The sequence below is a fragment of the Microcebus murinus genome, chromosome 2 (assembly GCF_040939455.1).
Source record: "Microcebus murinus isolate Inina chromosome 2, M.murinus_Inina_mat1.0, whole genome shotgun sequence".
NCBI classification, from domain to species: Eukaryota; Metazoa; Chordata; class Mammalia; order Primates; family Cheirogaleidae; genus Microcebus; species Microcebus murinus.
In genome coordinates this window covers 75,432,105-75,447,930 of record NC_134105.1, presented here as the reverse complement: position 1 = coordinate 75,447,930, position 15,826 = coordinate 75,432,105, and positions in this window count along the sequence as shown.

Below are 15,826 nucleotides of genomic sequence, written 5' to 3'. Positions count from 1 at the left end.
TTTTGACAATTCATAAACAGTTTATAGGAATCTGGCTTCCGAGGCAGCAATATTATCATGTAAGAAGAATGGAGAGTGTATTTAGTTACCATGTGGGGAGAAAGATCCGGCGTGTTTTGTCTTCCCATTTTCTAAGCCTGAGCTGAATTTTCTTAGGCAGTGTGTGTGGTAAACAGCAGCCATTATGCAACCTGAGCCAAGAATTCCTCCAAGTAAAAAAGCAACCTTTCCCTTTTTGCCAGCAGAGGGAGCCAAAGCATGGGTTATAACCACCTTCAAGCGGGCTGATCTTTACCTGTCTGGGATTTGAGTTCCTTGGACAGAAAAGCCCTAAACTAAATACTACTTCATTTTGGTGTTTTAAAGTTCAAATCCATTATACACCTTTGGGGACGTGCAATAACACTTTTCATGTTTGCACAGCAGGATTATTTTTAAGTCACTATGTTGTTCTATAATATTTCCAGTGCTTAGAAGTGATTTCAGACTTTCCCAGAAGCTCTAGAAATCTACTGTATTTCTACAGTACATATTTTCACTAGCTTTGCTTCATGCCAGAGGAGATAAGGTCAGTGGAGCACCAGTTTAATTCAATTCAATGAGTATTTAGGGATAATACAGTTAGGCCTACTTTAGGAAATAGAGTGAAAGTTTAAAATACAATTCCTACCTTCAAAGACACTGTAAATTCTCTGGGAGAAATACAGTCCATGAATATGAAGCAATAAGCAAACAATGCAAGACAGCATATAAAAAGTGGCAAAATGTGATTGGGCATCCTTCCGAGTAAAATGTTTTTGAGTTTGCACCCTCAAAGTATAAGCATGCATTACTATGCTAATTAAAAAACATACTTCAAAAAGGAATTTTAAAAGGAGGAGATTTTTAACAAACAAACAGAAACTCTGATAGAGGTTAAAGGTACAGGCTGTGGAGTCAGACTCCTAGTGTTCAAATCTTGGTTCTGCCTTTTGTTCGAAGGACATGATCTTTAACTTCTCTAAGCCTTCTTTTTGTCATCCGAAAAATTGTAAAGTTGTTATAAGGATTACAGAAGTTAATCCTCGCCAGGCTTTATCTCAGTCCTGGCACATGGCAAGTGTGTAACAAGTGTTTGCTATTATTATTAGCAAGCAGCTCTCAATAAAGAAAGCCCACATCCTGCAGGAACAAACCAAAACTCAGCTATAGCATCAGCTAAATTTGTTGCAACCCAAGTAACATTCTACACCACCCTACCCCACTCCTACTCATGTCTGTCACCAAACCAGAACACTTGGCTTCTCAGACTGAAAACATCTACCTTTAGCTTCAAGGATTCCTCACAGTTCTCCATTCAAGAACGTTGGGTGCATTATTTTCATTTGTCCAACCACATGGTTTCCTAAAGCAAGGGTACAGTACAACCCTAAAGGACTTACAAAGACTTGTTTCTTGCCAGATAAAATCAGCTCACAACCTTGAAACAATGGCCTTTTTCATCCTAAAATGTCTTAGCTCTGGGTTTCAGCCAGGCCAGTAATCTAACTGCACTAGGTGGGAATAGGGAAAGGAAAAGAAGAATTTCCATGATGAAGTAAGACATCAAGACAAAAGAAGAAGAAGAAGAAAGTGGAGAGGGTCTTTATGGAAGTACAGTGTTCAGTGTCAAAAGGAGAAAGTGTCAAAAGGTTGGGCTGGTAGGGTCAAGGCCACATGTGGCAAAAAGGGTGAGGACAGACTTGATTTAGGGTGAGGAATGTTCATTTAATGCACTAGGCAATGGAAGCTACTAGTTTCTTTTGCCATGAGAAAGGCTGTGCTTTAGAATGATTAATATAGGAGGTGATGTACAGGCTGGATGGAATGACACTCTGGGTCAGGGTGACTGTTATATCCTATTTAATTTGTACTTGGTGTTTTCCTATGAGTTCTTCATCTCTTCAAGCAAGCAGTGATTGGCACAGTAGTGGCCTTGGGGACACACAAAGATGAAAAAGACATGTGCTTGGCTTACAACCTAATAGAAAGGATGACAGGGACACAAACAGCTGTGATGTAAAGTAAAAGGGTCTCTTAATGAAGTACAGGTGTGCTGGTATGGGACTTCAGGAAAGAGAGAGATTACATCCTGAGGGGGAATTAGGGAGGGAGGCTGCATTTGAAATGGGCTATCTAACCTTTGGCAGACTTACACACAAGGATTGTCAGGGTGGGGTGGCAACAAACAGACTGAGAGGATGTAAGGAAGACGATAGGACAAGGCTAGGAAAATGATAGAGGCTGAGCAGTTCAATGCAGTGTCTGAAAAGGCGTCCGTCACTAGGCCTTGGTTGCAGCAGGTGCCGGTGGAGGAGGTCACTGGAGTTCAGAGCACTGGTGACAAAATCAGGCATGAATCACTTCCTTGAAAATTGTAGAGATTTAAAAGTGCTTTGGGAACCCAGAAGAAGAGTCCCTCCCCACCACCACCACCCAACTAGGCTGGAGAACAATGTCTGAGAAAGTTCTTGGAGGAGGTAACATGGGCTGCTGAATCTCAGGCTCCTTAGCCTTTTACTGCAAGTGCTTTGAGACCCTTGCCCCCCTGACTCTCTCAGCTGTGTGTCCTGACAAGTCAAGCCCATTCACTGTACCCATCCATGCTCTGTTGTCTTAACTTTGCTCAAGATTGCAAGGTACATGGGAGCAAGGACAGCGTTTCTCTTCTTCACCACAATGTCCCAAGAGGCTAGTGGAGAGCCTGGCTAATGTGTGGTTTTCTGTCTTCTTTCAGGCTATAAGCATCTCAGGTAGGTGGGTAGGGAGGGGGACCATGTCTTCTCCTTCTTCATCTTTGTAACCTATTAATAGCATTGTGGCCAGCTCACAGCAAGCTGCTTTGGATACTGATTGAATAAATGAACAAATCCTGTAGGCAATAAGGAAGCTACTTGACCACGTGCCTAGCTTAATCTTCTGCTTTAGAACAGAAACTCTTGAAAGCAAAACTTCCTTGCTTTTTAGTTCTTTTGTAATTCTTCCCAAGGCTTAATAAAATGCCCTGTACACAGTGGGCATGAGTGACTTTGTGGAAGTAGAAGTTGATCTTCAATGTCCTAATTCCTGCTTTCAGTGACCCAGTTTGGGGGACTTGATCTTGGATTCCTTCCCCTTAGACCCACATCTCTTCAAGTTCTCAACAAACTAGGAGGATGACTCCTTTTGGTAAGTGTATTTGGAGGAAAGGCATTCTAAGCCCCACTCCTGGCCCCACAACAAATAACCATCTATTAAAGCTTAGCTAATCTTAATTGTTTAGCAGGTGAGAATGATAATGAAGTAATAACACATCGAGCCAGGCACTTTTCTAAGTTCTCCATATATACAGGAACTCAATCCTCGTAACAACCCTCTGAGGTAGTTAGTGTCATTGTCCCATCCCCAGGTGGGAAAGCAAGCCCCAAGGAAAGTGACAGGATTGAATCCAGGTGCCCATCCCGAAGCTCGCAGTTACTCTGCACTGCAGCTGTTTCTGCGAGAGGAAAGAGATCAGGGGAGAACCAGCCAGCAACTGGGAACAGACCTGTTAGACCAGCGGTCCTCAAACTCTGCCACACTCCAGAATCTTGATGCCCAGGATGCACCCTAAAGCCAATTAAATCAGAATTTCTGAGGGTGGGACCCTGTCATCATTCTTTTTTAAAAACTCCACAGGTGATTCTCATATACAGACCAGTGCACTCTGCCCTTCCTACTGAGGTGCTGCTCGTGGACCAGAAGCACCAGCGATACCTCAGAGCTGGTTAGAAATGCAGGGTCTCAGGATCCGCCAAGACCTGCTGAATTAAAATTTGCATTTTAATAAGATCTCACAAGTGAGACTCATTTGCATTAAATTTAGGAAGCAGTGATTTAGGACTGAGGTATTTAAGCTCTCATTATTGTACTTGGGCTTCTGTTATTAGCATTAATTTGTGTCCTTAATAAGCAGATCTCAAAAATCCTTCAAAAAGCTCAAAATCAATCTGATTTATTGGCCCAAAAAACGACCTCAGAGGAAACTATGGCCTTTTACTTCCCACTGGGAGGGGACTGGGGAAGAAGTTATGTTGCAGTTGATATGCAACAGAACAGAGGATTAGTCCCTCCTAGAAGAGGCAGACGAATAGCTCCAGGCTGCCTTCCTCCTGAGTCCCAGGGACCAGTCATACTATCTGAGTTAGGCGCTGACCATTCTTGGGCTATGAAACTGATTGATGAAGAAGAGCCTCCCGCCAGAGGTTTTCAAGCTTTCAGGGCTTCGGCTGTTTGCGCATGGTGCGTTTTATCATAGGCTCAGAAATGAAGCTAACAATCCCTTGTCTCAATCGAGATCTTGTTATTTGTTGTCAGCTTTCTGAATCTAACTAGAAACGTTGTCCATTTTTTAGTTGTTTCATGTATTTGCCTTGCTTTATTTATTTATTTATTTTGTAGAGACATAGTCTGTGATGTCACCCAGGCTGGAGTGCAGTGGCTATTCACAGGTGCGACCATAGTGCATTGCAGCCTCCAACAACCTGGCTGAAGAGATCTTCCTGCCTCAGCCTCCAGAGTAGCTGGGACTACAGGTACGTGCCACTGCATCCAGCTTGCTCTTGCTTTAGAATGTCATTGCCCATGCTTCACTATATCTCCACCAAGTGCTTGAAATAGCATAGTATGGAAGGTACAATTTTTGTAGGTCTTGGTAGTTTTCAAAACCTCATCCACTCCTCACCCTATGATCATATAATCTCTTCATTAAACTTGAAACCAACTGTCAGTGGAACAGCCTGGCTAGTCTCTGTAGGTCAGTGAGAGGAAGAGGAGGATAAAATCTCAAAGAAGCATGGCTGAGTGGTGCAGAATGGTTTAATGGCCTTTGAGACAGTTGTATGATCCTGGGAAATTACTTAACCTCTCTGAATCTATGTTCATACCTCTAAGAGAGTGACAATAATTTCTATTTCACAGAATTGTCACGAGGATTAACAGCTGCTGACATACTCTGACATGACAGTAAGGGATCTATAATAGTGATCTATTGCTGTGTTAACAAAAGCTAAAAAAAAATAGAAATGTATTCTCTCCCAGTTTCTGTGGGTCAAGGAGCATCTTAGCTGAGCAGCTCTGGCTCAGGGTCTCTCATGAGGTTGTCTGGAGCCGTAAGTATCTGAAGGCTTGAGTGGGGCCGAAGGATCTGCTTCTAGGATGACTCACTCACATGGCTGCTGGCAGGAGCCCTCAGCTCCTTGCCACATAGACCTCTCTGTAGGGTTGCTTCCGCCAGAGGGAGGGAATGACCTAAAGGAGAGACAGTCAGGTGGAAATTGTGATATCTTTTTTGACCTAGCCTCAGGACTCACATATCATCACTTCAACCATGTTCCTTTGGCTACACAAATCATAATACAGTGTGGGAGAGCACCATACAAGGGCATGGATACCAGGAAGTGGGGATATTAAGGTCCCTCTTGGAGGCAGGCTTCTATAGCACTGATAACATTCGTTCCTGCCCCCTCTTAGCATGGCATCCACAGTCTTCCCTTTTCCACGCCAACCAGCAAATACTCTGAAAAGGAAGACAGTTGAAGTGATTCATCTCTGTTCTTCTCACACTTAATATTTTGGCTGAGTTGGAAGCTTCCATCCCTGTAGAAGGCTTACAATCAGGATCAGAAACTTGGGACTTTTGGGGTTTTGTACACAACAGAGCATCTCCCTTACTGCAATCTATTAAAAGCCAGCCCTTGACACAAAAGTTTGAAATATATATATACATATTTCTTTGTACACACACACACACACACACACACACACACACACACACAAATTTGGAACCAGACTCAGAATTTATCCCAGTTCATCTGAAGGACATGGAGGCCCACTGGGCTATTCCTCTTTTCACTATTCTTTGGTCTTCATCCACTTTTTCCTTGATATAATTCATCATTCTATGGATTTTATTGTATCAAGATGTCAGGTAGACAATCACAGCTAGTAGCAATTTCCCTCCTTATTCTGGAATGTCTGCTGCTGAATACAAACCATTCACTTCTGGATCCCTGACAACGGGATTGTATAACTGTGAATTCATCTGTAGTGTGGTGGGGTCACCAACACTTTTTGTCAGCACTCCAGTAGCAAACTGTAAAATGCCCAGAAAGGAAAAGTCTAGTTACTATCAAGTTCTCCAACACTAGCAATGGGGAGGTGCTATGGTTTGGATACAGTTTGTTTGTCCCCACCAAAACTCATGTTGACATTTGATCCCCAGTGTGGCAGTATTGGGAGGGGGTACCTGGAGGGAGGTGTTTGGGTTATAGGGTGGATCCCTCATGAATGGGTCGGTGCTGTTCTCACGGTAGTAAGTGAGCTCTCACTGTCACAAGACTGGATTACTTCTTGTGAGAACAGATTAGTTCTCACGAGAGTGGGTTGTTGTAAAGCCAGGATGCCCCTCAGATTTTTCCTGCTTCACAAGTACCTGCTTCCCTTTTTTACCTTCTTTACTATGTTGTGACACAGCACAAAATCCCTTACTAGAAGCCAGGACCATGCCCTTGAACTTCTCAGTCTGCAGAACCATGAGCTAAATAAACCTCTTTTCTTTATAAATTTCCTAGTCTCAGGTATTCTTTTATAGCAACCCAATATGGACTATGCATCCTGCATAAAGAGAGAAACAGAGGGACCACCCCTTCCCCTCTGTTTCTCTGGATGATCCTACTTGTTAGCCAAAGGTTTGTCACCTTTAATACTGTAGCAAACGATAATGATAAATGGAAACACCTTCTAACACCTCCTAATAGATTTCATGCTAGAGCCTTGAATGTGAGTCATACAGGTGTTGAATGAATGGATGGATGGATGGGTGAATTCTTCAGGTACAATGTGACTGGGGCTGATACTGAGCTCATGCTGCCAATATGGACTAAGGGCCAGTGTCCATTTCCATTGGTCAGGCCTCCACTCTGCTGGGCTGGTGCCTGCACTGTACTAGCCATTACAGATAGGACCTAGGATGTGAGAACGTGGCTCCATGATGCAAACTGGGTTACAAAGAACCCAGCCTGATATGGCTCACCCTTAGGGCTGATTAGAGGGAGAGGAAATAGAGCCTGCTTGGCTGGGAATCTGGAAGGGATGGGATCTGGCAGTCTCAGAGCTGCAGCAAGATGGATCTTAGAGCAGGAATAAGAACTCAAAGTAGATCAAATTGAGAATGGGTGAATATAGCTCTCTAATAAATCTGGAGACAAAACCTGGGGGTAACAGAGAAGAATTAATACAAAGGAAGAAGAGACCAGGAATAAGAGTTGGGTGGGTAGAAGTTCACTGAAGTTGAGGAGAATGAAGGAGGAGCAAGAGGAGGGAAGGTATATTAATTATGTTCAACTGTGACAGAAAACACAAAACCACAGAGGAGTAAATGAGCTAGAACTTTATTCTGTATTAAGTAAGAAAGTCCGGAAGACATCCAGCTGTTGCAGGGATGGAAACATGTGATACCTTTCTCACTCATTATAAGGGTCGCAGCTGACCCTCTTAAAACAGAAGACATATTAACAAGAAAAAATCATAACAAATTGATTTAATTGAAGTTTTATGTGACACAGGAGCCTTCAGAAATGAGGACACAAAGACCCAGGTAAAATTGCCCATTTTTATGCTTGGATTTGTTGAAGAATGGACAGCCATGTAGAACTGTGATTGGATGAAAAGGATATGATCTAATGGCTGAGGGAACCCAACAAGGCCTGTATGTTCAAATTCTTCTTGTCTCTCTGTATACCATTCCTTCCTCCTGGGCACAGGGCAGAACCACTCTCCAACAAGAGTCTTATGACTTACTATCAGACAAGGTAGGTCAGATAATTTCTTTATGGCCAACTCCTACACAGAAAGGCAGGGTAAGGTTAGAGTAATATTTCTAGGTTTTATGGATTACTTCAGAGGAGAGGGGTTCTAGTTTCTCTGACCTGCCTTGAGGAACAGGAATTATGATTTCTGTGACTTATTTTGGGAAGAATGAGGGGTGAGAGACAGGAGGGTAGGAGAAGGTCAGAGAGAACTTGCTTCTGACCCCTTCTGATCTCCTTTAGCTCAAAGTACTCAGCATGACAAAGGATCATAGGTTTGGGTATCCGTTCTCTGAGCCCCAACACCAGCCATCACTTCTTTCCCTCTTCTCTCCTTTCCTCCCTCCTCCCCTCCTCTCCCTCCTCCCCTTGCTCCCTTCCTCCCTCCCTTCCTGCTTCCATTTAGATGTGTTTATAACAGGACTGAGTACAGAATCAAGAGACCTAGAAACCTGGCCTGGTCTTGTCACTAACTTACAATAAGTCACTCAACCTCTCTGGACCTCAGTGTTCTCATTGGTAAAATTAGGGGCTGACCAAGTGATCCCTAGTGTCCTCCCTAGCTTCAAAATTCTTTGATCCTCCATAGTCCAAATACTGCAGAAAGTAGCAGAGAGAGCCCCTCTCTGATGAGTGGCATCAAGACAGCCCCTGGCTGGGTCTCTGTCTGCTAGATTCCCCTGCTGTGTAAAGTCCCAGCCTGGCAGCTGTCACTTAGATTCTCCCTACTGGCTCCAGATAGGCCTGCTTTGGATAAATGACACACTTGTCTTGCTAAATATGACCAACTCAAATCATGCCATATGTGCCTCATTACAAACCTGTCCTGTGCCAGCCAGATGGATGTGGTGCTTCCTGGGCTTCCAGCTAAAGGTTGAAATGGCCTTCATGATGGCACAGCTGGCCTGGAAAGCTGGTTTCGTTTCACTTGTTAGATACCATGTTCTGTCTAAATATGTTTCTTTAGTTAAAGTGGTTTTGTTTCTTTACTTGCTCAATAAACACTTCTTGGGTACCTGTGTGGGCATGGCACCCTGAGGGGCTTACAGAAATGAGTAAGTCACAGTGTCTTCCTTTCTGGAGCTGACACTGACCTTGGCCTTCCTAGTATTCCACAATCTCTTCCTATCTAACTCTCCAGCCTTATTTCCCTCCACTGATGACACTGTTCTGCCTTAATTCCGCCTGCCTGTCCTTATGTCCCTGTCCCTGTGCAGCTTTTGCACATGTACTTGCTCAGCCTGAACAGGGACCCCTGCCTTTGTCCCTACCCACATGTACACACACAGGCACACACCTGTACCTTTTTCCCTGGCCATGGCTTCCTCATTCTTCAGGATTCAGCTTAAATGTCCCTTCCTTAGGGAGACCTTCCGTGACTACCTCTACCCCCATCCCCTCATGTGACTATAATGGTCCTAAATGGGCTGTGACTAACCAACTAGCCCCTCTGCATTTGGAATGGCCACAGAGCTTATCTATGGGTAGCTGGGAGGTTTCTCCTTCTCAGGTTACAGCCACCAATTCAAGTAAGCAGTGAGCATCTACTAGCTGCCAAGCATTCAAAATACTAAGATGCATAAGACAAGTTCCTACCTTCACTTACAGATGAAGACACTTGTTCTCAATGTTTTTGTTTGGTTTTGGGTTTGTGGTGTTTTTGTTGTTTTTGTAGAGACAGGGTCTCGCTATGTTGCCCAGGCTGGTCTTGAACTCTTGAACTCAAGTGATCCTCCTACCTTGGCTTCCCAAAGTGCTGGGAATACAGGCATGAGCCACCACACCTGGCCAAGAGACTTTAACTTTTAACTGCCTTAGTTGCTTTTCTCTATCAGGGAGGAGCTCAAACCTGCAAAACCTCCCCGCAGATAGGAGGGAGAATATGCCAAGGGAGGCTGCTGCTATGTAGCTTCTAAAGGAAAAACAGAGTGAGTAGGGTGGGTCTCAAGGCCAGGTTGCCCAAGGTGAATCACTGCAAGGCAGACATCTGTGCTGGGGGTAGCTTCTAGCTTAGGTGGACACTCAGAGGTGACAGCCCTGGAAATGAGACTAGAGCCCTGGAGTTGAGTGGAGGACACAGGTGAAGCACTCAAATATAGTATCTTGTATTATTAAGTGGGATTTCCTGTGTACTGCCCCCCTAACTTGACCTTGGATATGGAGACAATGTCATGTGCTTATATGTCACTCAGAGAATCCATTCTAGAGCTGACTAAGCCCACTGAGGGGTCTCCATAAGTACTTGTGAGTTTTGGTGGATTACTAGAGAGCCACAGAAAGGTGTGGTATGTAACAAAACCCAAGTGTGTGGCTCACAGCTAAACCAAACAAAGCTGCCTCTTCCACAGAATCTTCCTCAGGGTGGCTCCGTTCTCCCAGAGCGAGTGCTCTGGAGAGCGAGTGCCCCTCCAGACTACCTGGGCACACAAGACTAACTGCCTAGAGGGAAACTTGTTTAAATGGAATTAAGTGCATTTTTTTAATGAGACAGAAGAAATGAGGAAAAAGAACAGCCCTGGCAGGCAGCTTTGGACTTAGAGAGAGCAGGAAAAATAATGTCATTTGAGGAATGGGGAAAGGAGACAAAGAGGTTAGTGTGACTGAAAGCCTGGGAGGAATAAAGCCAGGAAACGGAGTAGGAGGAAAAGAGGGCCACTAAGAACAGAGGAGGGCTTTGCCAGGAGGAGGTGGGAGAGCAAAGGGAGAGAGATGGTGCATCTAAGCACATGGAGCAGGGGCGGGGTGGCCGGGGATGCAAGGAGAGCTGGCAGACCCTGGTCAGTGTTTGTCACCAACACTGAGACTTGTCATCTGATTATAACCACCCCTAGCCTCCATGTTGGAGGGGCCCAGCCCAGCCCTCTCAGGTGGAAAAGAAAGAATGGGCCCCCTTAGCTGAAGGAGTCTGCCTGCACCTGCTGGCCAGCCGAGGATGAGTTCCTGCTCCCAGCCCTGACCTGCATGTACAACTGCCACACAGCACGTTACAGAGGGCAGCACCCCTGGGATTCTGAGGGAAAATGTGGAGAGAAGTTGTGTCTGTCCTTGCTATTTTATTCTTTTGGGGAGTCCTAAACATATTGGCAGGAACAGTTCCTGTGGCTAGTGCAGGGGGCACTTTGGGCAAGATGTAGGAGGGAGGGGGTAGAGTTGGCCAAGCCACGTGGCTGGCCTGTGGCGATGGCTCGGGGCTCATTTGTTCATTTAGCAAACAGTTACGGAATGTCTGCTAGGAATGGAGCAAACAAGAAAATTCCTTGATCTCTTAGAGGCTGGCTTTCATTGTAGATTGCATTCTAGTGTAGGTAATAGACAAGTAAACAATAAAACATTTTTTGAGTGTGTTAAAAAAGCTCCTTGTTTGTCTGTCTTCACTTCCCCACCAGATCTAGGCTGCTCAGGACCTCTCTTCTCTGGTGGTAGCAGTACAAAGCAGCAACATAATCACCACTTTTGCCCATGAATACCAGCTTGACTTGCACAACATTTTTATGCACTTTTTCCCTCTCACCATTTTCAAAATAATCAATAATCCCTTCAGAGGTTAGATTGAAAAGGAAGATTTCAGAAGGTGGATTGCTCCAGAAGAAACAACTACCTCCTAATTGTAGACCTTCCACCAGCTTCGTCTCCTAGGTCACCTTCCTACACTCCTGGAGAAATGCTATAACATGCTAATGTCATCATATGACTCCCGGCTTTGAAAGTTTGGATTATAAATTAGTCAGGATGCTTTTGACTCCCAGGAAGTTGAAAGCCCTGACTCAGCTGGGATAGCCATAAAGACATTTATCATCTCACCCAACAGGTAACGGAGGGAAGGTGGCTCCCAGTAAGGCTAATTCAGTGACTTCATGACCAAGAGCTCAAGTTCTTCCCTTCTTTTGGCACTGTCATTCCCAGGCTGGATACATTCAGAGTTGCGTGATGGCGACTGCATCCAGATACCACAGCACTCAGTAGAAGGAGAGACACCCTCTCTCCCTGTGTGCTGTAGCAGGGAGGAGACATTTCCCAGGGCCTGCAGCAGATTGCCTTCAGGACTCACGGACCAGCCTTGAGCTGATGCCTCTTCCCAACTCACTGGCAAGGGGATCAGATTCCCAGAGTTGTCTCTGAGAAGCACAGGGGCATGTGTGGAGTAGATTTCCTGATCAAAAAAAGACTTCTGTTAATCAAGGATTCAGGAGTGAGTGGTGATTAGTTGATGGGTAGGCAACCACTGGTGTCTGTTCCAGATAACCCTGTCTTACTTTCAGGAAAAAAAATCAAACTCTACAGCAAGACATCAAAGGCTCTTCATGGTTAGGTCCCTGCTTATTCCTCCAGCCTTGTCTTTGTCAACAACACTCAACTGCCTTTCTCCAACCATATAAAAGTGTTGCCATCTATCCAAAACCTCTCTGTTCTCTAATGCCTCAGTGCCTTTGCCCACACTGTTCCCGAACCTTGCTGCCTTGTCCTCTCAGACATCTCTTTCTATACCAACACTCTCCTCAGGTACATCACAGCTTCCCAAACCTTCCTTGGCCTCTGCCTCCAGGATGAGTTAGAAGCTGCTCCTTTGCAAGAGGCTCAGTTATAGCAGACAGATATAGTGGTTCAGAAACCACAAATCTCAGTTCTGATGCTTGCTAGCTGGGTGACCTCAGGCAAAATATTTAACTTTCTGAGCAATCTGATTGATGATTCTTCTGGAAAATGGGCATAATAATGGTAAAATTGTGTCTAATAATATACCTAGCTCATTAGGTTTTCATGAGGATTATAAGATATGTAAAGTGCTTAGCACAATACCCAGCATAACTAGCACATCAGTAATGCTGCGTAAACGCAAATCCTTCCTATTTGGTGGTGGTTATTATTAGCATCCTCATGGAGGGGCATCTGTTGACAGACACAAGTGGAGCAGCCTAGTGTCAGAAAGTGATTCTAGGACATTTGATCGCTTCTCAAATGGTCCTAACATTTCATCACCCAGTAACTACATATTGAAAGGCAGGCCCCTGTGGTCACTGGGGCTGTGGTTGTAACTGTAGACAGCTTGGTGTGTCCTGCAGACATTTTTGAAGGCTCCTTTACCACCACCTCTGAACTCTGACTGCATCCAAGAACTGACTCTAAAGGGAAATTAAAGGCACCCGCCCAGGATTTCACAGAGTTCTTCCCTGGCCCTGCCCTTATCAACCATCTCCTGGATGAAAGCAGAGGCAGCTCTGCTTCTGGCCCTTGCAGGAGATTAATGCCCTCCATCTCTGAACTGCAGTGGACTCTGAGTTAGGAGGATCTCTGGGGAGTCTCAAGGGAGGATGGCGGACTTACCCATCCTAGACCCCTCAGTGTTGGAGAAAAAACTCCAAGAAGCAAATGATAATTTGAAGGTTCAGTCAGGCTCATAGGTACTTGTGATACAATAAGAAATACATATCTGGACTCTGCCCCAGTTCCTAACACAGAGCTCCTAAACCCTTGTAATATCCGGAGTGATAGAGGTGGTAGGAGCATTTTTTGTTATAATATTTGATCTCTATCCCTTGTTCCTGATATAAGAGCTTCTAAACCCTAGGAGTCTCCAGAGTGATAAGAGTATCTTTTTGTAAGCTAATGAGGCGACTCTTGGTTGGGTGGGAGTGGGGAGATAGTTTCAGGATGGGGTCTGGTTACCAGAGGAACCAACTATGTGGTTAGAGGGTTGGAACTTTCAGCCCCATCCCCTGACCTCTGAGGAGAGGGAAGATGTTAGAGATTGAGTTCAGTCACCAATGCCCACTGATTTATTAAAACATGTCTATGTAGGGCAACTTCCATAAAAACCAGTGTGACTCAGAGAGCTTCCGGGTTGGTGAACATATCCACTTCTCAGAAGGGTGAGTGCCCAGAGAATATGGAAGCTTTGCACACCTTCCCACATGCCTTGCCCTATGCATCTCTTCCATTTGGCTTTTCCTGAATTGTATTCTCTATAATAAACTGGTAATAGTAAGCAAAGTGTTTCACTGAGTTACAGTGTTTCACTGACTTATGAGGGGCATTATAGCAAATTATTGAACCTGAGGAAGGGATTTTGGGGACACTCAATTTATAGCTGTTCAGTCAGGAGTATGGAAGACCTGCGACTTATGATTGGCATCTGGAATTGGGGGCAGTCCTGGGCTGAGCCCTTAACTTGTAGGATTTGCATAAATTCCAGGTAGTTTTAGAATTGAGTTAAATTGTAGGACACCTAGTTGGTGTCTGCAGGGAACTGGAGAATTGGATGGTGTGAAAATCCCACACATTTGGTGTCAGAGGTGTTGAGAGTATAGACAAGAGTTTTTCTTTTGTGATTCTTACCAATTTCTGCAGAAATTGAGATCCTGCTGGCCTCTTGAGTATTCGAGTAGCATCCTCAACTGTATTTGTGTGAATGTGTTCTGGATTTGGGGTTGACTCTTTGAAAACCTGGTAAAGTCACAGTGTTTGTGGTGGGTGAAAAGATGCACCCAGCAGCAGGAAGTAGTTTCAAAAGATAACTTCTCAGCATCTGCCTGAATTTCCTTTATAAGTTGCAAAGGCCCATTATTTAATACAGGTTATACAGGTTATATTTTAGGATTAGGGTTTTAATCCATTCTCAAGTAGTCAGCTTATTCCTGCAAAAAAAAAAAAAAAAAAATCCAGAAAAGAGCTAAGAGTAGGAAGCAACAACATATATCTGTTTCACTAAGGCTCACATATTTTGATAGTGTAGGGACCAAGGCTCTTGGCCCCTTAAAGTTTTGCTGAAAAATCACTGACATGAAGCAGATTAATAGGAGAGAAAGCATACAAATTTATTTTAATGGGTATCCACAGGAGGCTTCAGAAGAACACCGAAAGATATAGGAGAAATTGTCCATTTTTCTTCTTATGCTTAATAAAATATAGACAGTTGGGTAGAAACATGATGGCACAAAAAGAGTATGATTTAATGTTAATAGACTGAGTGGGGAAACTCAGTAAGGCTTGTCTGTCTAGATTCTTCTTGGCCTCCCTGAGCATGCTTTCTTTCCTTTTGGGTGTGGGGCAGGACCCCTCTGGAATGAGGGTCTTATGACCTATTGTCAAACAAGGTAGGTCAGATAATTTCTTCATGGCCAGTTTTTATACAGAATAATTTTAGGTTTTATGGCTGGCTTTCAGGGAAAAGGGGTTCTGGCTTTAATGACCCCCCCCTCTTGGGGAAGAGGGAGTCTGGTTTCTATGGCTAGCTGCAAGGGACGAATGGGCCTGAGGAACACGAGAACAGGAGATGGTTGGAGGAAAACTTTTGCTTATGAGGCCTTCATTTTGGGGTACTGTTTCTGAGCCCCATTAATAATTAAAAACAGGTGGGCCTTAGTAACAGAGTGAGGAGGGACCATGGAAGGTGATCCTTAAGTCCAAATTGTTTAGCAAAGTCATTTTAACATGGGCACATGTTAAAACAGACATAGAAGTATAGAAATACCACAGAAAATAGAAGTATAACGATACATGGATTGGTACCTTTCTACCTACAAATAATAATAACAAATATTTAATTGGTACTTTTCTGTTTATAAAGAAACTCACATACATTGATAATACCTAACATCTAACAATTACTAAGCACTTACTATGTACCTAGCACTGTTTTAAGTGCTTGTACTCATTTGCTCATTTAATCATTACAGAATCCTGTGGGTCTGCATCCCAACGTCACCTTGCCATGCTATTTAAAACCAGTTCCTCACCCACCCACTTATTCTCCTCCACAACACGTATCGCTCTCTGACATCCTGTATGTTAATTTCATTACTTGTCTGTGTCTCTCCACTAGAATGTAAGCTGCCTGATGGTGAGAATTTCTTTTATAAACAGCATCTAGAATAATGCCTGACATATAATAGAACAAATGCTTGGCCCTCAATAAATAGTTGATAAATACTTGAAAGTACTCTTACCCCCATTTTACAGGTAGCTGAGGTCCTATGTGGTTAAGT